Here is a 25,397-nt window from a genome sequence, read left to right on the forward strand (position 1 = left end):
ATAATATCTTTGGCTTTAAATGTTTTAAACTATTGTTGATGAAAATCAAAACTGTCTTCAAAAGTACTTTCCACATTTTTATTTTGAATGAAAATATATTGCAAGCTTTGTATATGTTGCAAGCAGAATTTAAAGTACAGGCAGGGGTTATCTCAGACACAAGTAGATGTACTCCCAAGCCAAAATAAGTAAGTAAAAATAATAGATGTAAATAATATGCTGAACATGTTTATCAACCTGTATCATCACTGTACCTCTGGAAATACATATTCTTAAATATATTTAATTTTTTTCTATCTTCTATGTGTATATATTTTTAAAAGCAAAGGTTGGAAAATCAAAGTATAAAGAGTAAAGATATAAAGAGCTAGTTTCCATTCTCATATCCCCTACCATGCCACTGAGAAATAGACTTTCCTTGGTGTAATAGTAATTTTTTTTTAATTTGATTAGGTCCTCCATTAGCCATTACAGTCAAGCAGAAGGCACCTTAATCCAACATTATGACTGAAAGATGACACCAAAGAGAGGGCAGCGAGCTCTCCTTCTGTTTCTCTACAAATCTGCTTTGTCAGCAACGAGAGTAGAAGAGTGAAATGAAAACAGAAGGACTTTAGTTCTCCAAGCTGATCTCATAGCCTAAATGACACTTTTACTTATACAATTACCTTATTATAAAGCAAGTCAAATTATAAACAGGAAATACAATAAAGTCATTGTAGATAGTAAAGAAGTTTATGTTTTGTAGCTTCTTATAGAAACAGATGTTTGCCTATAAGCACAAAGGAGGTACCATTGTGTTATTTTTTGAATTTCAGTTTAATATGTTTGATTTCATCATTTTAACATTAGCATTTATGTTTTCAGTAATAACATTTTAAATTAAAAATATATGGATTCTCTTAATAAATCATTTTGGTAATAAACTCTAAATGTTGAATTTGTAACATCTGGTTTATAAAGCCTCTTAAAATGGCCCTTAGTAGAATATGTTTTAGCACTGAAATTTTTAGACTTTCTGGAACCACAGTCAGATTCTTGTAAGATTGACATAGCTAACTCCCTAATTTCTGAGAGATAAAAATATTCCTTGCAGTTTAGCTCCTTTGGGTCTCTTGCAAAAATTAAATTTCTCCAACATTCTGTGTTAGTGTCACATAATTAGTGAAGTATAATATAATATATAATATAATGTTATAATATTCTCATAGTAATTACTATTAAATAATATTCTCTTAATTATTTTCACAAAATCTCACTAGAAGTTAACTTAATAAAATTATTTACACGAAGAAAAGATGCACAATTTTGGGGGTCTGAGCAATAGCACAGCAGTAGGCGTTTGCCTTGCATGGAGCTGATCCAGACAGACCTTAGTTCTATCCCTGGTGTCCCATATTGTCCTTCAAGCCAGGGATTTCTGAGCACATAGCCAGGACTAACACCTGAGAATCACCAGGTGTGGCCCAAAATCCCCCCAAAAGAAGATGCACAATTTTAAACTTACCAAATATTACCAATAATTGGTGCTGTATTATAATAGTATATATAATGCTATATTGACTTGGTTCTGGTGTTTTACTATTTTATAGAAGATATAAAATATTTGGTATATAACAAATTTCATATTCTTTTATATCTTAATGAATCCATAATATATTATTTCCATCTATGTTTTGAAAATTTGAACTTATATCTCTAAACAGTATATTTACTTTTAATGTTTTTTCATGTTGTATATTAATGTTGCAATTTGCATATATTTACTATATGTTTAGTATTTTTATTATGAAATCTTAAACTTATATATTATTCTGTAGTTTTCAAAATAGAGATATTATTTATGTGGGAATCTCAGTTTATAACATGTGCATTGCAATACACTGTATAGTGCATCTATTCATTATTAAATATATTTAATGCAAATATATAAATAAATATAAAATTGTTATAATAATTAACTGACATATATATGATGAAAATGTGTTCTTTTTATAATGTTATTGAAACCAACATGAATTAGTAATAAGATAATTGTATATGTAAAAGTGTCATTTAGGTTATGAGATCAGCTTGGAGAATTAATGTCCTGTTTTCATTTAACTCTTCTACTCTTGTTGCTGAAAAGTTTTTCTCAATTATATTTAAGGTACATAGTGACCATGATTTAGGGCCATTCCCACCACCAGTGTTGACCTTGCTCTACTCCTGTTCCCAGTATGTGTCCCATATCTCCACCCATAGCCACCTGGACTACTAGTGAAACTGGTCCCTTTTGTGTATAGCTTATTGTAATTTGGGTCTCTTGATTCTATTCTCGTTCATTTTGGTTTGGGTATTTAGGTCTGATCATTTTTGATTTCCAGCTCATGAGACCCCTTTGCCCTGGTTCCATCCACTTTTTTTTTTCACAATTTGTAGGAAGATAGATAAATATGAGGCAAAGCAAGATGATTCATGTTCTATGGTTCTGTTAAAAAAAATGCAGGTGAGTGGGATCCACTGTCTAAAACTATAAATACAATTTTAAAAGAAGAAAAGAAAGAAAAAGAAAAAATGGGGAGCTGGTATGGGAAGTTTTTGTTTTTGTTTTTGTTTGCATAGGCCATAGTAATTACTGGGGAAATTAGAAAGGAAATTTCTCTGGCCTTAGAGATACATGGTGTCTCCACCCTTGAAGCATACTGTCATGAGACCAGATCACAGGATCTGGTCATGTTCATTGTGGAACCCCAAGGAATTTCTTTATATTGCTCCGAAATATTCTGCTCAGTCTTGGTTATCAAAATCAGTTCTCTGTCATTTTGCATAGATCCTAGGACTAAGTCTAGGATAGAGTCCTTTATTTTTCTAGAAGTTCTGTTCAGTCACGGTTGTTTTAGTCAGTCTTCTGTAATTATTGATCATGGTTTTTGCACAGATCAAAGGACAGATTGTCTTCTGGTTTTATTTCACCATTAGATCAGTTGTGATCTCCTCGTTGTCAAGATGTCATATAAACCTACGTTGGTGCAAGTTGATGCAAGAGTGATTACCAACTTCCCCAGGAGAGTTTGATTCCTGGTGCTGCTGCAGGGAACTGTGCCAGTTCTAAAGTTGGGATTTGGGCTATGGGATTGGACTGTCAATGTTCAATCACATGAGGTCTAAATCAAGTCCCCTTACATTGTGCTCTTATATAAATATATAAATTTATATATACATGCATTGCTAATGAAATAAATAGAATTTTACTCTTGAATTTTCCTTTCAAACATTGTATATAGTTTTCCATCATTCTAATATTTTTCAACATTTTCAACATTTTGTGTCTTTTGAATTATAGCTTATGCTTTTTAATATCATTGTCTTTTTTCAACAGGAATATCATAAAATAGTATTTATTAGGATGACATTAACTCAATTATTATTGTGTATATACTCTGTGCGAGGCATTCTATGTAATTTGTATGCATTTTCACTTTATTTTTTTTTTTTCATTTTCACTTTAGATCCTGAAAACCTATAATAGCAGCTTTTCATTCATGAGGTACCACAACTATTGAAACTTAAGTTTTATTCCCAGATCTATTTTGACAGTTCTCAGGTGATCATGTTATAATAGTTGATGTCAGGGATCTAATCAGAATAAGATGCACAAAAGGCAAACGCCTTAACCCTTATCACTATGTCTTTGGTCAATATTCTTATTTATTTTACATGTAAAAAAGTTAGGTTATATCGCTTCTCGGCCTTTTGGCTAAGATCAAGTGTAGTATCTGTTCTTATCAGTTTAATATCTGATACGTTGTCTATCCAATGACAATATATTAAATGGATTTTGGCACTAGGAACTGGAATAGGAGCTTGCTCCATCCATTCCACGCATTGACCTGGTATTTCTGTACCTCCAGGAACAGTGCATACACAAAAAAAAAATTTAGGTTAAGGAAATCACGTGCATTATAAGTAGATATAAAAAAAAACCTATTCAAACATTTTAAATTTATTGCTCTATATGAACATGTCATATTTTGAAAATGAACACTAGTAAGAACAGGACGGCTGAATGGGGTCCAGCGTGCATAGGGGAGGGGTTTCTCTTTCCCACCCTCCCCCCAGGGCCCGAGTTACCAGGTCTGGCCCTGAAGGCCAGTCTGGCATGGGGGGATCTCAGTCCCCTGGACTAAGTGGTCAGCCCAGGGGGCCTATGGCTAGCTGTCCTCTCAGAGCCCCCAACATACCAGTCAAAGAGGCACAGAAGTCCTGGCATGTGGAGTCTTCTGAGCCCAGTCCCTGCCTTTGTAGTTTGTGTATGCATAGGAGAGGAGTTTCTCTCCCCCACTATTCCCCCAGGGCCCAAGTTACCAGGCCTGGCCCTGAAGGCCAGTCTGGCTTGGGGGGAAATCTCCACTAAATGGAAATCAGAAGATCTATCATCTTTGAACTATGAAAAATAAGAGCCCTAACTACAGAAACCTGACTTTGACAACCATGACTGAGCAAAGCTTACCTTGGACCAATAAGGAAAAACCTACCCTAGCCTGTAGCCCAGGACTCTTACAAAAATCAAGATTTCCTAGTACAGAGGCCCAACTTTGACAAGAGACTGAGCAGAACCTTTGGAACCATAATATCCTAGGGACTGAACAATAACAGGTAGCACAAGATACAGAAGACTGAACACAACAACAAAGATGGATCAGAACCTCTAGAACTGTAAAGACTCTACCTTAGAACTTGTCCTATGACCTGCGCAATTACCAAGATTGCTAGCTTCAGTGGCCTGATTTTCTCATCCACAACTGAGAGGAAAGTTTCCTGGCACCACACAAAAAAAAAAAAAAAAAAAAAACCTTGGGATATGGTAATGAGTATATATGGAGCCAGTAGTTGTTCCCATGAAAGTAAAGTATGCTTCAAGAGGGGAGAAACTCTGAGTCTCTTAGGCCATGGGAATTCCCTTTATTCCCCAATACTTACTGTGCCTATGCAAAAAAAAAAAAAAAAAAAAAAATGTGGGGCTAACATCAAACCCTGCCACTCCAGCACTCCTTTTTCCTTTTTCTTGTTTTGTTTTGTCTGTTTTTAATATTGTTTTCTTTCTCTTTTTTCTTCCACTTTCTTTCTTTTTCACTCGTGTGAATATTACTTAGTGGGTTTTTTTGTTTTTGTATTTTTTTTTTTTGCTGGGTGCATTTTTCTTTTCTTTCTTTTTTTTCTCTTTTTTTTTCTTTTTTTTGGTAGTTGCTACCGAATTTTTTCTTCTCTTTTCCTTATCCTCTTTTAACTCCAACAAAATCATTGAATAATTCAGCCTCATAAATTGAGTGGGGGGGAAATATACCAGGACCAGTCATATGAACATGTAGAGAAAATAAAAAATGATAAAACTGGAACACCAAACCCCAAGTCAATGCCAACACAATAGAAACCCAATCTACAACAAGATGTAAAGTGGAGACCAGTTACACTAGTATTCTGGGGGATAAAGGAGGAAAATATGGGATACATGCAGGGAACAGGGGTTGAGGATCGACAATACTGGTGGTGGGAATGCCCTTCATTCATTGTCACTGTGTACCGTAAATAATTCTGTGAAAGACTTGTAATACACTTTTATCACAATAAAAATTTATTTAAAAAATAATAAAACAAATACAAAAACATCAAGAAAACAAAGTCACTATATTTGGCCTGAGGACTGCAGCTGGCTAAACACTAAATATGAATAAATTAAGGACTTTAAAAATATTACTTAATATTCTTTACAAATAAAAATATTGAGTTGGAGTTTATACATGTGTGTCTGTCAATTGTATATAATTCTATCTATAAAAGAAAGTAATCAGGGGTCCTTGGACTTACAAAATAAAAATAATCCAGAATAAGTATCCTTATGAAAAATAAAAATACTGTAAATTTTATCATTAAATATAAATAATTTCTGTCTCCTACAAAAATAATTGATGTTTGCATGCGTGTATATTATGTTTCAAACTCTTGTTTTTTAACCTTATAATTAATAGAACGATTATAAGTACCATGTTTCTTTGGTTCAAAAAGAAAAGGGACAATTTTACTGACACTATCAACTTTGGTCACAGAAGTCAGTGTGTAGTGTTTTTGAATTGCTTTTTGCCACTAGCATTTTATTGCTCTTTTCCCCATTATAAAAATGGCAAAGTGTTCTGAAAATGAAAATTTTTCCTCAGGGACAAATTCATAGAGATTTATTATCTTGCCTCAGAGCAATGGGATTGAGGACATTTTTATGTCCAAAGTCATTTTTATTTTCAGAGTTGGAAATATTTCTCTGCAGAACCTTGCAATGTGTAAGATTATTTTGTTAAGTACCTCTGCCATTGATATAGCTAACAAGAAGCCATGAGTGATAAAAACCAAGTGTTTTCATAGCATGCCAGTGATTTCCAGAAAGAATTTTGCATTTGAAATTTGTGTGACATATTTCAAAATAAGGAATTGTGGGTCTTGGTTTCTGTAATGCTAAACTGTATTTTTCACAGCCTGCGTGTGGATCATTGTATATTTTATACAGTGCTTCCTATTATTTTCATGCAGAACCAGTATTGAGCAGCATTAAAAAAAGAAAAGAAAGTCATTTCCTGGAGAGTGTGCAATTTTGAAAAGTCAATGTCTTATCAATGGTTATTTGTCAGCTTATAAATAATGCTAAGTATCAAAAATATGCAAACATACACACCTTTGTAATATTCATCAGACTATCAAAGGCTATCAATATACTTCTAGAACCACTTGAGATATCTAGCACACTGCTGATTTCATCATATTTTGGGAATACTATTGAGGAAAAATTTTAAATTTCTCATGCTGGATTAGTTAGTGTTATTCTAAAGGAAATGTTTCAGTAGTTCTAGAAAACTGCCTAAAATATCATATTACACACTAATCATTAATAGACAAAATAGCAAAACGTTCAATGTATATATATATTTATATACAAATATATGGCAAATGTCATAGTTATTAGAAATATGTATTTATATAAACATATATACATATTATAAGGTTTTAATAGTGATGAAGATATTAGACTACATAATAAAATTTCCCTTAGAATACATAGTCCTATCATAATTATACATACATGAAAACTTATATAAAGTGTCTAATCCTATAGATAAATTCCCATGGGCTTGATCAAATGACAAGAAATTGATTTATCTAATATGCATAAGGTAATAATTTGTACTTAGAGATACCTTGTTCTAAAGACAATATAAAGAAATATCGTTTGAATTTGTAGACTACAAGTATTTAACCGTTCCTTGCTTTCATGGTTATATAATAAAAGCTGCTTGATGTCATTGTAGTAAATTTAGATTCAACTTTACTTGAAATTATGGCAGTATATAAACATTAATAATTCAATTAAAACTGTGTCATTGCACGTTTGAGATGTCTGAAAATTGTACTCTGCTTCAGGACCAAGTCCACATAGCTGACTGTGGCTCAAAAACAAGTAAAAAAAATGAAGAGAAATATTTTTTCTTTTTACACTCTTCTTCTATATTGTTACCACAGTAATGTATCTTCTTGGATTATTGCAATATTTTCCTAAATAACCTGTTTCCACTCATGCAAGTCTCTAATCTCAATTTATTAACAGGTCTAAAGATCAATTGTGTCTATCAGCTCTTAAAAGCTTTCAATGGATTCCCTTTCACGAGCTGTCATTAAAAATGAGTGGCGTGACTTTATTGCTGCCTTCTCCTCAAACAGTATGTTTTGAAATTCTTCTCTAACTCCCTAAATAGCATTTGTCCTGCATTTTCAGTACGTTTTTTTCTATTAGATGCACAGACTGGTTTATTTTGTTTTCCACTTGGTTCACTCTTCCTTCAATATCTTTCTTTCAAAGTTTTTGATAACTGTAGTTTTCAACTTCAACCCATACATTAAGAGAAATCGCCTCTTTTATCTGCAGAAAAATTTTGGCGATACTCTTTTTATTTTTCTTCAAGATCACAATTATTATTCTTTTTTAATATTACGTTTAAATACTAGTATTTATCCCAATTTTATAAAAGTGTTATATTCTGTGACTTCGGTAAGTATCTTTTTATACTGCCTACCTTTTGTGTAGGGTAAATCATTATATGTAACCTTAATTACCATTTTGACTAGATAGATGAAGAATAAATTATTTTTATTATCAATGTTTCATGTTCTCTAGATATATGGATAATGGCTCATTACTGTTACGGATAATGACATAGATATATCATAATTGTGAACTTAAAAACTCATATTGACCTTTATTGAACAGCAGTGTCAGTAACCTTACCAATTAGTGTTTTAAATAAGTCATTATTTAAAGAATATAATGAAGAAGTAAGTCTGAAAATTATTGAATGGGAAGATAGGAAAGGGTGAATGATGAATTCCCTTGACATAAATTTTAGTAAATGATAGCACATTTTGCCTTTTTATTCATATTTTGGAGTACTGTGCCTTGTGAAAACTGTATTAGATGTTTCGCAATAGTCCTAGCATTTTATTTTTCCACTTAAGTTTAATTTTAAAAATGAAATAGGGCATAACCCATGCAGCAGAAAGTGAGTAGAATGCAGACCAAGGCCCTACAGTGCTGAAACCATGCCTGCTGTCTCCATCACCCAGAATCGCCGTTTTTCAGAGACCCTGTTTCATCACTGACTACAATTCCTTTTGGGGACATCAATCTGACCAACCTTCCAGTGGTCTTCAAACTATGGCCTGCGGGCCACATATTGTATTTGTATTGGTTTTGTTTCTTCATTGCAAAATAAGATATATGCAGTGTGCATAAGAATTCGTTCATACTTTTTGTTTTTACTATAGTCAGACCCTCCAATGGTCTGAGGGACAGTGAACTGGCCCCCTGTTTAAAAAGTTTAAGAACCCCTGCGAGACGTTTGGGCTAATATCACAAGGGCTTCTTGGAGCGAGGCCAGGAACCCTCCCCTTATATCTCCTTATTCTGGAAGACCTGGCAACTATAACAACCCCACAAGTTGCCATGTTCAAACCAGGCTATATCAATAGACTCTTTTCTCCAACGAGATGCAAACCAGGCCATAAAGAATCATGGGTAATCCATCCCACAGAGCAAAAAGCTAACTATCTCAGGAGGAGAGTTTGGGCCAAGCCCCACCAAGCCAAGCCAAGCCAAGCTCTTTAGAGTACATGCATCTAAAAGTCATATTGCTTTTGAATTGAATTAACTTCTGGACTTCATTTGTTTAATGCTGTCATCCCTAAAGGAACACAGCAATTTTAAAGAAAGGACAGCTAACAAAACGAGCTTACTAAACCTCCTGCCACTCTAATAATGACTTCATGGGAGATAACTAAAATTTTCCCAAATGTCCTTGATACTCTATTTATTTTTTATCCTTTTTCAATTTCTTTCTTCTCTTTCATTTTATATTTTATTATTTCTTTCTATTATTTTTCAATAACTGAAAAAATAGTTTGCACTTATCTGGAAATAAAAGTATTATAAAAGTGTTATGATCAGCTATGCCACTATGTGATGCATTTTCTTGAAATATATTTAAAAAGGTAAGGCATAATAAAACTACTTAATACAGAAATTGCTTTTTTTTTTTGGTATGGAGAGTAACATGTGTTTCAGTGCTTGCAGTCATGGCAGTCTTTGATTGGTGTCAAGGGACCATATGGAACTAAGTATTTAACCCAGTGATCCTGCATTAAAAAAAAAAGTTCCAGCTAACTGTGCTATGTTCCTGGCCCAGGTTTTATCAAGTTAAACAGATTGGTTTAACAAGTTAAACAGAATAACATTTGTAATATAAAACATACATACATTGTAAGCAATTTCTAGATATAGCTATTATAATTACAATACTTTAAGGACAAGGACATTGAATTATTTATCTCCTTGTAGCATATTCAATGATAATATTCAGTACTTTTTCAAAATACTCAAAGGAGAGTCTCTTTATATTACCTGAATAAATAATATTTACGGAAGTTAGAATATTTCATATCAATCAATGAATAGTTAGCATTACTTTGTTTTATTTCTGTGATTTCCACCTGTATTGATCAATAATTGTCTTAAATTCATTCCAATTTCTTCTAGGAATAAATTCTAGCTTTCATAAAAAGTGAACTCAATGATATTCCTTCTATAAATGTAAAATATTCTACCAAAGAAACTTTTCTTTTAAAAGTTGAAAGGGTTGTATTAATCATTTGTTTTGTGAGAATCCACTGTTGAATGTCAATAATTAATTTTTAATGAATAATTATATCAAATATTTATTGTTCAGAAGGAAAAATGTAAAGTTCAAACTTAAAGAATAAAAGAGGAATGATTCCACAGACACAATGAGAGAAATATTATTGTAAAAATATTTTAAGAAAGTTCTTTGCCCTTGTTTTAACCTTTCAAACTTTGAATACTTATCCATAGCTTTTTAAAGCAATTTTGAAAGGGGTTATTTTTACTAAAAAATTATTTTTTCTATTATAAGGATTTTAAATATGTCTTTTATACTACACTTTCTTGTCATCAAAGGCAAGGCTGTCAACACTCTTCTGACAATTGGAACCTTACTATAGGAGCCTTATGTGGTGCTTCCTCACTTGATCTAAATAAAAAGAAGGCTTGGATGTTATTTTAGGCCCCAACTGCTAATTTCATCCTAATAAAATTAGCTAGTTAGAACTCTTGCTTTGTGGTTCAGTGCAATATAGAAGGAATTTCCAAAGAAAGTCTATTAAAGCTGACTGGCTGCTAAATAATTAACCAAAATTGAAACTTTATTGAAATGATAAAAAGGCAGAAATTAAAATCTTTCATTCTGCATTTTCAGCTATGTTTATTACTAACTTTTGAAGATTTTTACCTGTCTTGGTCTTCTTTTTTAGGGGACATGTAGAGTCTTACACAACTAAGCAGCTATTTCTGGTATGTTTGTCACCTTATACTTTAAAAGAAAAAGATGAGGGGCCAGAGAGGTGGCGCTAGAGGTAAGCTGTCTGCCTTGCAAGTGCTAGCCAAGGAAGGACTGCGGTTCAATCCCCCGGCGTCCCATATGGTCCCCCCAAGCCAGGGGCAATTTCTGAGCACTTAACCCCTGAGCATCAAATGGGTGTGGCTCAAAAATACCAAAAAAAAATTTTAACAAGAAAAAGATAAGATTTAAAGGTATTAAAACATCTTTAAAAGTAGTTATTTTAGAAAGAAAAAAGTCAGTATCAGAATATAAGTAACTTAAAGCATCCGGCACGGATTGAATAGAAGCATTGATAAAATGATAGACAGTGAATGTAACTATAGTTTTTCTTGAACATAGTTATGAATGGGCTCTTGTAACAGCAATAAAAGCTGAAAACTGATACAGAGGGCAAAACAGATAGCTTAATTCACTGAACACTAACACTTATTTTATTGTGGGGGACACAGTACCACACTGCTTAATGGTCTTCCCCAAGAATGACCTTCAACCACCTAAAATAGCCTATAAGGACTATCAGGTGTAGTTCCAAACTACTAAAACTGTTATTTTTCGTAAACCTTAGAGGTAATTATTCCTTTAGAACAAATATTTTTACTGTTAAAGAAACAATTATTTTACAAGAGTTATTTTTTCATGAGAGTTATGTGTAATAGAATAAATTTAAAACAGAAATATTTGCAATAAGAATTATATTATATATTATATTCAATACCATGATATTTTAAGTTTTTAATTGGAGACAGAAGAGTTCAGGAACACCTCACCTTGTGTCTTTGCATTGATATGAAGTAAAAATTGATATCTTTCTGAGTTTCACAAAATACCAATAGTGACAACTGGAAAAATACTACTCTTGACAAATTGCTAGCTAGTGAGATGATGAAGATGAAGAAATATAATAAAAATAATGACTACATAAAAATATAAAAATAAGAAAATAATTGATTTACTGGGTTATATATCAGAAAGCAAAGGATGTAGTAAAATTTTCTGAGGAACAAAAACAGCATGTTTGCTTTAAAGAACATAAGAAAAATGTTATATACTATAAGGGCTTATCTGTTTCAGATCAAATAACAAATTTGACTTGGTAAAAACAATAGATTCTCTGAACAAGAAGAAAGAACATGTTATTATCTAATTTATATTTATATTATAATAACAAATGTGTGAAGATCAGGTGAGAAATTACTTAAAATTCATAAATGAATAAGTGTTGATGGATTTTTAACAAAATAAAGGCTAGATAGAAAAACAATATAATGGAACATAGATCAGAAGTTTTATAAATTAGTTCACATAATTCTATCATGTATTTAATTATAATCATTTATTATAACCTAAATATAGTGCTTTATATATTCATTATAGCTTAAAGTAGTAAGTGTAATCCTGGCATTGTGTAAATTTTTTGAAGTATAAAATTTAGCTAGTATAGAAGGAATAAGTAATCAGCAAGATTAGCTACACTATCCAAAAGACAAACATGAGAGGAAATAATAAGGTTAATATCAGAATTTTCAAAATCATTGCTTTAATATGAAATTTAGTAGGTAGTTTTCAATTAAAAACGTACAAAATAAATAGTAAGAAACTCTGATGAAACGCTGACGCCTGGCACATCTCTCTGGACTGTCTGTCTTCTGTGCAGCATCTGCGGACCTGATTTCCTGTGTGTGTGGCTTCATCTGCGGATAGCTAGCCTTCCCTGGAGGTGAGGTTCTCTGCCCAGAAAGGGAGGAGCTAGTTGAACTCGGATGGAACTATGAAGCCTGGCACATCTCTCTGGACTGTCTGTCTTCTGTATGGCATCTACGGGCCTGATTTCCTGTGTGTGTGGCTTCATCTTCACTGGAGGTGAGTTTTTCTGCCCAGAAAGGAAGGAGCCAGAGGAGAGCTGCCACTGCGGTTCGCTATGCGGCCACGCACATCATTTAGCCAATGAATACAACCACAATACGTAGAAAACCCCACAATAGAAGTGTGACTATGGGGAAACAACGCAGGACAGCGCCAGACATAGAGAATGAATATGGAAACTCTGATGACCGAAACATGGCCAACCAACTAGTCAGTCTCTCAGATAAGAAGTTTAGAGTCGCAATATGGAAGATGTTCACAGAACTTAAAAAAATTATATGAGAACACTAATAAGAATCAAGAGAATATGAAGATAGAAATCAGACAACTCCAAATTGAAATTTCAGGTCAAATAATAGGTCTGAAAAACTCAGTAGATGAATTGAAGAAAAAATGAATGAGCTTTACCACAGGTTAACAGTAGCTGAGGATAGAATTGGTACACTAGAAGATGAGATGAATAACAACTACATACAGCAGAAGAGATTGGAAAAAAATCTTAAAGCAAATGATCAAATAATGGAAAAATTACTCAAAGAATGTAAACAAATGAAAATAAAAGTCTGTGATAAGCTCAATAGAAACAACTTAAGAATAGCTGGGGTCCCAGAGACCCAGGAAGAAAATCTCCAGAAAGAATCAAAGGTCAAGAACATCATTAAAGAGAAACTACCAGAGCTAAAGAATACATGCAATCAAATCCTGCATGCCTGAAGAGTACCAACTAAAAGAGACCCCAGAAAAACACCCCAAGACACATACTAGTCACAATGGCGATTCCCACAGTTAGACAGAATTCTGAAAGGAGTAAGATCAAAAAGAGAAATTACATACAAGGGAACATCCTTGAGATTTACCGCAGACCTTTCACCAGAAATACTCAAGGCCAGAAGGCAGTGGTGGGACATAGTGACAAAACTCAATGAAATAAAAGATTCGCCTAGAATACTGCACCCAGCAAAACTCACTTTGAGGTTTGAAGGAAGAATACTTGGCTTCTCAGAAAACAACAGCTCAGAAACTTCACAATCAGAAAAAGTCTTAAAAGAAAAACTGAAAGACCTACTTTAAGACAAGACTGACCAACAGACACACCAAACTTTGATAGAAAGATGGCACTAAATCCCAGGACAATTCTTTCTCTCAATGTCAATGGACTAAATGCACCAGTTAAGAGACACAGATTGGCTAAATGGATCAAAAAAACTCAATCCAACATTCTCTGCCTACAAGAAATGCACCTGAATAGTCAGAACAAACAGACTCAAAATAAAATGCTACAAAAAAATCATTCAAGCAAACATCACCCATAAAAAAGCTGGAGTGGCCATACTAATATCAGATGATGCACACTTTATACTAAGGAAAGTTGTAAGGGACAAAGATAGACATTTTGTATTAATCAATGGATATATACAGCAGGAAGAAATCCTTTTCTCCTAAACATATATGCACCAAATGAGGGGCCTGCAAAATATTTAATACAATTGTCGAGAAAACTGAAAAATAATATCAATAACAATAATAGTAGGAGACCTCAACATGGCATTGTCAACCCTTGATTGATCAACCAGACTGAAACCCAACAAGAATGTACTAGATCTAAAAAGAGAAATGAAGAAAGAGGCCTAGTAGATATATATAGGACACTCCACCTCCAAAATCCTGGACACACATTCTCTCTAATGTATATGGAACATTCTCCAAGATAGACTACTTGCTAGCACATAAAACATAACTCCATAATATCAAGAGGGTAGAAATTTTGCAGGCTACCTTTGCTGACCACAAGACCCTGAAATTATATGTGAACTACAAAGGTACACTGAAGAAAAACTTTAATACCTGAAGGTAAACAGCCTAATACTGAATAACCAGTGGGTCCGAGATGAAATCAAAGAGGAAATCAAAACATTCCTGGAAACAAACGACAATAGAGACACAAACTATCAGAACCTATGGGACACAGCAAAAGCGGTACTGAGAGGAATATTTATAGCTTTACAAGCACACATCAGGAAAGAAGAAGGAGCATATCTGAATAGCTTAATGACGCAGCTCATAGAATTAGAAAGTGCTCAAAAAAAGAAACCAAAAAAAGGGAGACAGAAAGAAATAACAAAGCTGAGAGCAGATATCAATCCGAAAGAACAACGAAAGCAGAAGTTGGTTCTTTGAAAAAATAAACAAGATTGATAGACCACTGGCAAAATTAACAGTAAGAAAAGAGAGAGAAACTTGATAACTCATATTAGGAATAAAAAAGGAGAGATCACTACTAATATGGCAGAGATTCAAAGTGTAATCAGAAACTACTTTGAGAAACTCTATGCCATAAAAAATGAGAACCTGGAAGAAATGGATAAATTTTTGGACTATTATAATCTTCCACGATTGAATGAAGAGGATATAGCATATATAAACACCCCCATTACTATTGAGGAAATTAAGACAGTAATCAAATGCCTGCCCAAAACAAAAGCCCAGGCTCAGATGGATTCACTAATGAATTCTTTCAAACCTTGCAAGAGGAACTAGTACCAATCCTGGCAAGACCCTTTCATGAAATCAAAGAAACGGGAACACTTCCAAATAGCTATCAAATGCTACCAAAAAAGAAAAATACAGACCAATATCTCTGATGAATACAGATGCAAAGATCCTCAACAAAATCATGGCAAATAGGTATCAATGCCTCATTAAGAAGATCATCCACTACGATCAAGTAGGTTTCATCCCAGAAATGCAAGAATTGTTTAACATCCGAAAATCTATCAACATTATACACAACATCAACAACAACAAAAAGTAAAAATCACATGATCATATCAATAGATGCAGAGAAAGCATTTAATAACATCAAATATTATCCTCAATGGAGAAAAAAAATGAGTCTTCCCTTTAAATTCTGGCACAATAGGCTGTCCTCTCTCACCACTCCTATTCAACATAGCAGTGGAAGTACTTGCTATAGTGATTAGGCAAGAAAAATATATAAAGGGAATCCACATAGGAAAGGAAGAATTCAAGCTCTCACTGTTTGCAGATGACATAATCCTCTACCTAGAAAACCCTAAAGTCTCTACGAAAAAGCTTCTAGAAACAATAGACTCATATAGCAAGGTGGCAAGCTACAAAATTAACACACAAAACTCAATAGCTTTTATATACACCAATAGTAGTATGGAAGAAATGGACATTAAGAAAATAACCCCATTCACAATAGTGCCACACAAACTCAAATATCTTGGAATCAACTTGACTAAAAATGTGAAGGACCTATACAAAGAAAACTATAAAAATCTGCTCCAAGAAATAAGAGAGGACATACAGAAATGGAAGCACATACTCTGCTCATGGATTGGCAGGATTAACATCATCAAAATGGCAATACTCCCCAAAGCATTGTACAGATTTAATGTGATCTCTCTAAAGATACCCATGACATTCTTCAAAGAAGTGGATTAGGCACTTTTGAAATTCATTTGGCACAATAAACTAACTAGAATATCTAAAGCAATCATTGGGAAAAAGAATATGGGAGGAATTCCTTTCCCCAACTTTAAACTTTACTACAAAGCAATAGTTCTCAAAACAGGGTGGTATTGAAATAAAGACAGGCCCTCCGATCAGTAGAATAGGCTTGACTACTCAGAGAATGTTCCCCAGGCATTCAATCACCTAATTTTATATAAAGGAGCAAGAAATCCTAAATGAAGCAAAGAAAGCCTCTTCAATAAGTGGTATTGGCACAACTGGCTAGCCCCTTGCAAAACATTGAAATTAGACCCCCAGTTAACATCATGTACAAAGGTAAAATCCAAATGGATAAAAGACCTGGAAATCAGACCAAAATTAAGATATATATAACAACAGATAGACAAAACACTCCAGGACATTGAGACTACAGGCGTCTTCAAGGAGGAAACTGCACTCTCCAAGCAAGTAAAAACAGTGATTAACAGATGGGAATATATAAAGCTAAGAATTTACTGCACCTCAAAAGAAATAGTGCCCAGAATACAAGAGCCACCCACTGAGTGGAAGAATCTATTCACCCAATACCCATCAGATAAGGGGCTAATCTCCAAAATATACAAGGCACTGACAGAACTTTACAAGAAAAATATATTTAATACCATCAAAAAATGGGGAGAGAAATAGACAGACATTTTGACAAAGGAGAATTACAAATGGCCAAATAACACATGAAAAAATGCTTCACATCACTAGTCATCAGGGAGATGCAAATCAAAACAACTATTAGGTACCACCTCACACCCCAGAGATTGGCACACATCACAAAGAATGAGAACAAGCAGTGTTGGTGGGGATGTGGAGAGAAAGGAACTCTTATCCACTGCTGGTGGGAATGCTGTTTAGTTCAACCTTTATGGAAAATGATATGAAGATTCCTCCAAAAAATGGAAATTTAGCTCCCATATGACCCAGCTATACCATTACTAGGAATGGTATATATAGGAATATACCCTAGGAACACAAAAATACAATACAAAAATCCCTTCCTCACACCTATATTCATTGCAGCACTATTTACCATAGCAAGATTATGAAAAAAAAAAAAAAACAAGATACCCTTCAACAGATGAATGGCTAAAGAAACTGTGGTACATATACACAATGGAATATTATGCAGCTGTCAGGAGATATGAAGTCATGAAATTTACCTATACATGGATGTACATGGAATGTATTATGCTGAGTGAAATAAGTCAGAGAGAGAGAGAAATGCAGAATGGTCTCACTCTTCTATGTGTTTTAAAAAAAATGAAAGACATTCTTGCAATAATAATTTTCAAACACAAAAGAGAAATGGGCTTGAAGTTACAGGTCACCTCATGAAGCTCACCACAAAGAGTGATGTGTTTCATTAGAGAAATAACTACATTTTGAAATATCCTATTAATGAGAATGTATGAGGGAAATAAAATGCCTATCTAGAGAGTACAGGCATGAGTTGGGTGGGGAGAAGGGAGATTTGGGACATTAGTGATGGGAATGTTCCACTGGTGATGGTGGTGTTCTTTACATGACTGAAACCAAAAGAAAGAAGGAAGGAAAGAAAGAAGAAGAAAGAGAAGAAGAAAGAAAAGAAAGAAAGAAAGAAGAAAGAAAAAGAAAGAAAGAAAGAAAGAAAGAAAGAAGAAAAGAAAGAAAGAAAGAAAGAAAAGAAAGAAAGGGAAGAAAGAAAGAAAGAAAGAAAGAAAGAAAGAAAGAAAGAAAGAAAGAAAGAAAGAAGAGAAAGAAAGAAAGAAAAAGAAAGAAGAAAAGAAGAAAGAAAGAAAGAAAGAAAGAAAGAAAGGGAAAAGAAAAAGAAAGAAAGAAGGAAGGAAGGAAGGAAGGAAGAAGGAAAGGAAGGAAGGAAGGAAGAAGGAAGGAAGGAAGGAAGGAAGAGAAGGAGAGAAGAGAAGAGAAGGGAAGGAAGGGAAGGAAGGAAGAAAGAAGGGAAAGAAAGAAAGAAAGAAAGATAAGAAGAAAGAAAGAAAGAAAGAAAGAAAGAAAGAAAGAAGAAAGAAAGAAAGAAAGAAAGAAAAGAAGAAAGAAAGAAAGAAAGAACGAGAAAAAGAAAGAAAGAAAAGAAAGAAAGAAGAAAGAAAGAAAGAAAGAAAAGAAAGAGAAAGAAAGAAAGAAGAAAGAAAGAGAGAAAGAAAGAAAGAGAGGAGAAAGAGAAAGAAAGAAACGAAAGAGAAAGAAAGAAAGAAAGAAAGAAAGAAGAAAGAAAGAAAGAAAGAAAGAAAGAAAGAAATAAAGAAAGAAAGAGGAGAAAGAAAGAGAGAAAGAAAGAAAGAAAGAGAGAAAGAAAGAAGAAAGAAGAGAAAGAAAGAAAGAAAGAAAGAAAAGAGAAGAAAGAAAGAAAGAAAGAATGAAAGAAAGAAAGAAAGAAAGAAAAAAAGAAAGAAAAGAAAGAAAAGAAAAGAAAGAAAGAATAAGAAAGAAAGAAAAGAGAAAGAAGGAAAGAAAGAGAAAGAAAGAAGAAAGAAAGAAAGAAAAGAAAGAAAGAAAGAAAAGAAAAGAAAGAAAGAAAATAAGAAAGAAAGAAAGAAAGAAAGAAAGAAAGAATAGAGTATGTTTTCATAAATATTTTGTTTTTTTTTTTCATTCTTGGTCCCATCTAGTGGTGCTCAAGATTTATCCTGGCTCTATGCTCAGGGATTTCTCAGAACTTTGGTGTCAAATGGGGGTACTGGGGTTTGGACCTGATAATAGCATTACCCATTTTGCTATTTATCCAGCACCTAATTAATATTTTGATGTGCAAATTTGGGCTCTTTGATACCCAAACTTTTCCAAGTGCTGCAATTATTAATAAAGTGAAGTCTTATAGTTAAAAAAAGAAAAAAATAGTACAAAATATAAAATATTTCTTCATTATAGTTCTATAAATAAGCCCTGTAACTGTCAGATATGTCCTCAAACTAAAGAACATATAATAAAAGATAAATTTTTAAGTAAATTATTGACTAAATTTATTTGGTATTTTAACATATTTCAGTACTAAGTTTGATTAAAAAACAAAAGATACTTTTGATTTTATTTTTAAACATATACCATATAACCTAGACCTAGAGTTTAGTATGAAGTATTAAAAGTAGTTTGCATTGACAGAGAGACATCAGTAATGATAAGATAGTGTATGAGTCAAGAAAGATTTTTTGCACAGAACTGGCTTTGTTGGATCCCAGCCACAACTTACGTTCCCTTAAGGACTGTTTGGAGGGACGGGAGCTATAGCAGTGTAATATAGAATTTGCCTTGCAAGTGGCAGACCTGAGTTATATCCCAAGTATCCCATATGGTCCTATAAGCCTTACATGAGTGATTTCTGAGTGCAGAGCCAGGAATAACACCTGAACCCCATTGGGTGTGCCTAACCCCCTCACCCCCCAAAAAAGGACTGTTTGGAGTTATCTTTGAACACAGAACCAGTAATAAGCCCTGAATACCACTTTGGAGTAAACCATCTCCTCCAATATAAATGAATAGTAATAAATAAAATAAACCAAGATATTGTTCTTAGAATTCCTTAAGGTAAGAGCAGCAATATAGGAATTAATTTGGAAGAGAACATGTTTGCAGAGATTCAGAATATCACAAGTTTGTAGATATTTGAAAGTGTTAAAGTTTCAACTAGACTGCCATTTAGATATTATTGCAACATTTCAAACTATAATGTGTGACTAGATAAGAAAACTCTTTAATCGCGTCCAAACCTGTTATCTTAAAATTCTGTTATTACAGTATCCCACACAGAAACAGAGTTGCTGCATAGACCACACATCTCACTGTCTCGGATCACTTACATTTGAGTTTTGAAAAAAAAGGAACTACATTTTGCTTCCAACTCACAAGTTACTAAGGGTGTTAGTCTCAACCTATGAGTGAAAATCTATCATATAAAGAAAATAGGTTAGACTATTTGTTAAAATAAATTAGGACATTGAAGGAAAGACATAAGTGGACCATTTTTGAACAAATTATAGTTTCCTATTATATTAGAGACAAGAATATCCAAATCACTTTCATCCTTGAAGAAGCAGTGGGAAAATGGGCAAGTTGCCACAAATATGAGTAAACAAATTAGAGTTTCAATTGGCAATATGACCTCATAAATTTAAAGAAATCTCATTACAGAAGATACCTGTTTTCACCTTCCTACTACTGCTAGATGTTTCTGTGCAGGAGTAATAACAACAAAGGTGTCGAGAAACACCGATATGCAAGACATTCTAAGAATTATAAAAAGGGTATATTTACTTGAACTTTTCTAGGAGACCACTGAAATCCTAGAAAAAAATATGTTCTTAGAGTAAACCTCTTGAAACCCGAGAGAACATAAACTTTTTGCTCATCTGCTATACTTCACCTCTAGGGAAAGTAAAGCAAGGTAAACAGATAACATGAAAAAATATAGTCATGTAAGTTCCAAAAAATACAAAAAGAGGCAAGGAGAGTATCATATCTGGTATTAAAAAAAAAGAAAAAAAGAAAAGAAAGAAAAGAAAAGAAAAGAAAAGAAAAGAAGAAAAGAAAAGAAAAGAAAAGAAAAGAAAAGAAAAGAAAAGAAAAGAAAAGAAAAGAAAAAAAATTACCTTATGTGGGGCTAAGTCTATCAACTCTGGTTTGCTCAACTTTACGATATGTTTTTCTGAGTGCTGAAAGAAGTGGCCCAAATCTGCACTCACGCAAAAAATCAAGAACTCGAGCCATAACACAAAATGGTACCCATATTAGAAGTCAAATAAAAAACTCTTTCTAAAGCTTATATGCTATTCAAACTATAAATAGCAAATTACTGAATTAGATCCTGTTCTTAAGATTACAGGCCTAGTGGAAAGTTTTTCTAGGTAAAATGCAGTTTATATATATTATTTGTTTATAGTAACTATACTCTATGTAAAAGTAACTCAAAGTACAAGACACATGAGGGAAGACATGTGAGTAAAACATATCTCTAAAACAAAAAGCAAAGGAAGAAATAGATCAAAGCAAATGGAGAAATAAATCAATGTTGGGTTACTGCAATTCCACTCTTAGACATTTATCTAAAACCACAAAAGGTGGGACCGGAGAGATAGCATGGAGGTAAAGGCGTTTGTCTCGCATGCAGAAGATCAGTGGTTCCAATCCCAGTGTCCCATATGGTCCCCCGAGTCTGCCAGGAGCGATTTCTGAGTGTAGGGGCAGGAGTAACTCCTGAGCGCTGCTGGGTGTGACCCAAAAACAAAACAAACAAACAAAAAACCACAAAAGGGTTAATTTAAAAAGGCATATGCACAAGAAAGTTCACTAAAGTGTCATTTAAAACAGTCAAAATAAGAAAATAACCCATGTGACAATGGATAGGTGAGGTGATAAAGAAAATGTGGTTTGCATAGGTAGAATAATCATTCCAAAAGACTATGAGATATTATAATTTTAGATTCAGTATTTAATACAGTTTTACCCATGAGAAAGTAGCATTTTTCAGTACACATAAAAAACCTTTTCAATATTAGTTCAATATTTTTAAGATTAATCATGCAGTATAAGCCAAATTAATATAAGTTGCAGCACACTAAAATTTTAACCAATATATTTTAATTAATATGATTATATCATGTTTTACTTTTTAGAATTAGGTAGACAAACAGGTACAGTTTAGGAATAAAATTTTACTTATGTAACAAAACTAATGAAGAAAGATGTAAAAATTAAGAGAAATCAGTATTTACTAAAAGAGCAGTATAATAAACTGACCAAAAAAGAGAACAATAAAAGTTGTTTTACTATTTGTATTGCTATATTTTATTTGCTATCTCAGTCTCTTTCTCTATATGTATATGTAAAATATAGTATTTATGCATACTTATAAATATCTACTAAACTTCTAATAAAAATATAAATCATAGAAATAGTTCATCACATACAATAATTATTTTTTGCCCACCCCCGATAAAATAATTATTTTAAAATGGTTATAAACTCAGTTTATCTTGTTTCTCTGCCAAATCCTTCAGTATTTTTTAATTTATACAATATACTAAAATCAAAATTTGCATTTGCCACTATTTGGACCTCTTTCAGAATTCCTCATCAACTCTACCCTTCCTGCCAATTAATTCTACATCAACTTTGAAAAGTTTAATTTCTAAGACAATACTCATTCATCTATATTAAATATTTATATGAATTGAAATATTGATTTCTCTAAACATCATTTTTATTAGACTTTCACCTGTCTCTTTCTGGCTGGTAATTTTGTTGTTTTATCAAATTAAGTAAGCTTAAGTTTTCCACACAAAATATAAGTTTTAAATAATAATGAAATTTAATAAAAGTATGTATTATGGAACAGGGAACACTTTCAACTAATTTCAGATGAATTAGAAAATAAGTTGCAATTATCAACCAAGGACAAAAATCTCATAAAACATTAACTCATCCTCCCTCAAAGAAGTACACTTTTTTCTTTCAGACAAAACTAATTTTTAAAATTATTCTTTGCCCTAGGAATTCTGTCTTCTTTATCCCCTATCTATAAAACAATAGTATACTTCTACCAGTTTCCATACATGACAATGAGTACTTCTTTGTTCTCAAAAGAATAAATACTTTAAGGTCATTGTGACCCAAATCAAGGACAAATTAAGATTCCTTGTTTTAAATGAAAACGCTTTGTTTTAAAGGTTAAATAGAAAGATAGTTGAAAAGATTCAGTTAGCAAAATTTAAAATTACACTTAGAAGAAACATTACAGAACTTATTTGTACTTGATATATTCAGAGTATTACTTTTATGAGATAAAGACATTTTTTCCATTATTTTAAAATTTTTATATTTTTGTAATTTGAAAACCAATATACTTTGTAGAGATAAGTTTTTAAAGGTAGTATTTGACTGTTGACTACTTAAACAGCATTTGTTTTCAAAACAACATATTTCAAAAATTTTAGTATTCCAGAGAAATACTTTTCTCATAATTTTCTACTTTCACTGTGAAATTACTTATGACATTTGTTACTCAAACTTTATGTCAAGGCCAAATTTGTTACTCAAACTTTACGTCACTACTTAGCATAGTGAACTCATGTTTTGCATTTCAGAAGCCTGTGTTCAATGCCTCACACCTCATGGTCTCTGAACTCCTCACTTAGTGACTCCCAAATAAAAAACTGGAAATAGATCTCAAATACCACTGGGTTCCCCCTTTGAAATAAAAAGTCACATGGGGCCATATGGTGGCACAAGCGGTAGGGCGTTTGCCTTGCACTGGATGGACCATGGTTCCATTCCCCAGCCTCCCATATGATCCCCTGAGTCAGAAGCGATTTCTTTTTTTTTTTGAAACTTTTTTTCTTTATTTAAACATTTTGATTACATATATGATTGTAATTAGTTTTTAGTCATGTAAAGAACACCCCCTTCACCAGTGCAACATTCCCATCACCAATGTCCCAAATCTCCCTCCATCCCACCCCACCTGTACTCTAGACAGGCTTTCCAGTTCCCGCATTCATTCACATGATTATGGTAGTTCCCTGTGTAGTTATTTCTATAACTGTACTCACCACTCTTTGTGGTGAGCTTCATGAAGTGAGCTGGAAGTTCCAGCCCTCCTCTCATTGTCTCTGAGGATTGTTGCAAAAATGACTTATTTTTCTTAAAACCCATAGATGAGTGAGACTATTCTGCATCTCTCTCCCTCTACTTATTTCACTCGGCATGATAGATTCTATTGTACATCCATATATAGGAAAATTTAATGACTTCATCTCTCCTGACGGCTGCATAATATTTCATTGTGTATATGTACCATAGTTTCTTTAGCCATTCATCTGTTGAAGAGCAGATTGCAGTACTATTCACAATAAATAGCCAGGCTCTGGAAACAACCAAGAAGCTATTTCTGAGTGCATAGCCAGGTGTGATCCCTGAGTGTCACCAGGTGTGGCCCCAAAACAAAAACAAAACAAACAAACAAACAAAAAAGTCACATCCCAACTGCACATTTTGTATTTGGCTTTAGCGAGATGAATGGTAGTCTAAAAACGAAAGTACTGGTTTCATGTTTGGGCTCTTCATTCTGGAAAAAAAATTGGCCATTAATTTTATAACTTTTATCTTGTTGTATCTATATTTTTCTATAACGAAAGTGAGCTTGTGACTTTACTTTTTCTATTGGATTTATTGGCTTTACTTTTTTTGCTCTTAGCTGCTATCCGACTGTGCCTTTCCAGAAGTTTTGACTCAATTTGTCATGCTTTTAGTTCTTTCTGCATTTGATCAGTTATTTATATTCTGCTTTCTAAAATAGTTCCTTAATGACTTGTTGAATGAGGCAGTAAAGATTCTCTGAAAGTCATTTGAAAATGCTTACCTATTTTGTGTTTGTTAATAGTTATATTTAATAGAGGGCATTTTGTGATTGTTAATCTGATGTTCAAAATAAAAAATTAGTTTATAAATAAGTATGTCTTTGAGTAAATGTTATGTAATATGATGGCAATAGTTATGTTCAAATAGTTTTTGACTATAGCTATTTGTCATGAATCATCTTTCTCCTGGCTAAAATGTCCCTATAGTGAACTTTATTTTGGGATCCTGCTTATCAAGCCATACTTTCTGATATGTGCTCATGCCAGGCCTTCCCTATCATTTTGTGCTTTCTATCATATTCCTGCTTGAGTTTCTACTGTCCTGCTGAGTAATCAAACAAATCTGTAGACACTGTGGTCTTGCTGCTCATCTCAGTCAAGGAAAAAAACAAATAACAGCTGCTGAAATTGTGAACCTTCTTTTCTGGCTGTCAAATTTAGTGAAAACAGATGCTTCAAGGAGTCGTTTGTAATTCAAGTAGGCAAGGAGTAGAAAAAGAAACCCCTTATTTTCTGAAACTGGAGAAGTTATGTGGGACCAAATTAACTTCCATCTTATACTCTGAAGAAAATAGCACACTATTATCATCTTGAAATTGCCCAGCATTTTTTCCCCAAAAGGTCATCACTAAACACTGATAATATGTAAAATAATGTTAATAAAAGA

The 25,397-nt window shown here is 33.1% G+C and overlaps 1 non-coding gene across 1 annotated transcript; it reads left to right on the forward strand.

Annotated features, from left to right (window-relative positions):
* Positions 1 to 3,719: 3,719 nt before the first annotated feature.
* Positions 3,720 to 3,909, forward strand: LOC126026503 (U2 spliceosomal RNA). The gene has a single exon (XR_007501748.1). It is a non-coding gene; the product is annotated as a U2 spliceosomal RNA (small nuclear RNA).
* Positions 3,910 to 25,397: the final 21,488 nt, after the last annotated feature.

The sequence above is a fragment of the Suncus etruscus genome, chromosome 13 (genome assembly GCF_024139225.1).
Source record: "Suncus etruscus isolate mSunEtr1 chromosome 13, mSunEtr1.pri.cur, whole genome shotgun sequence".
Lineage (NCBI taxonomy): Eukaryota > Metazoa > Chordata > Mammalia > Eulipotyphla > Soricidae > Suncus > Suncus etruscus.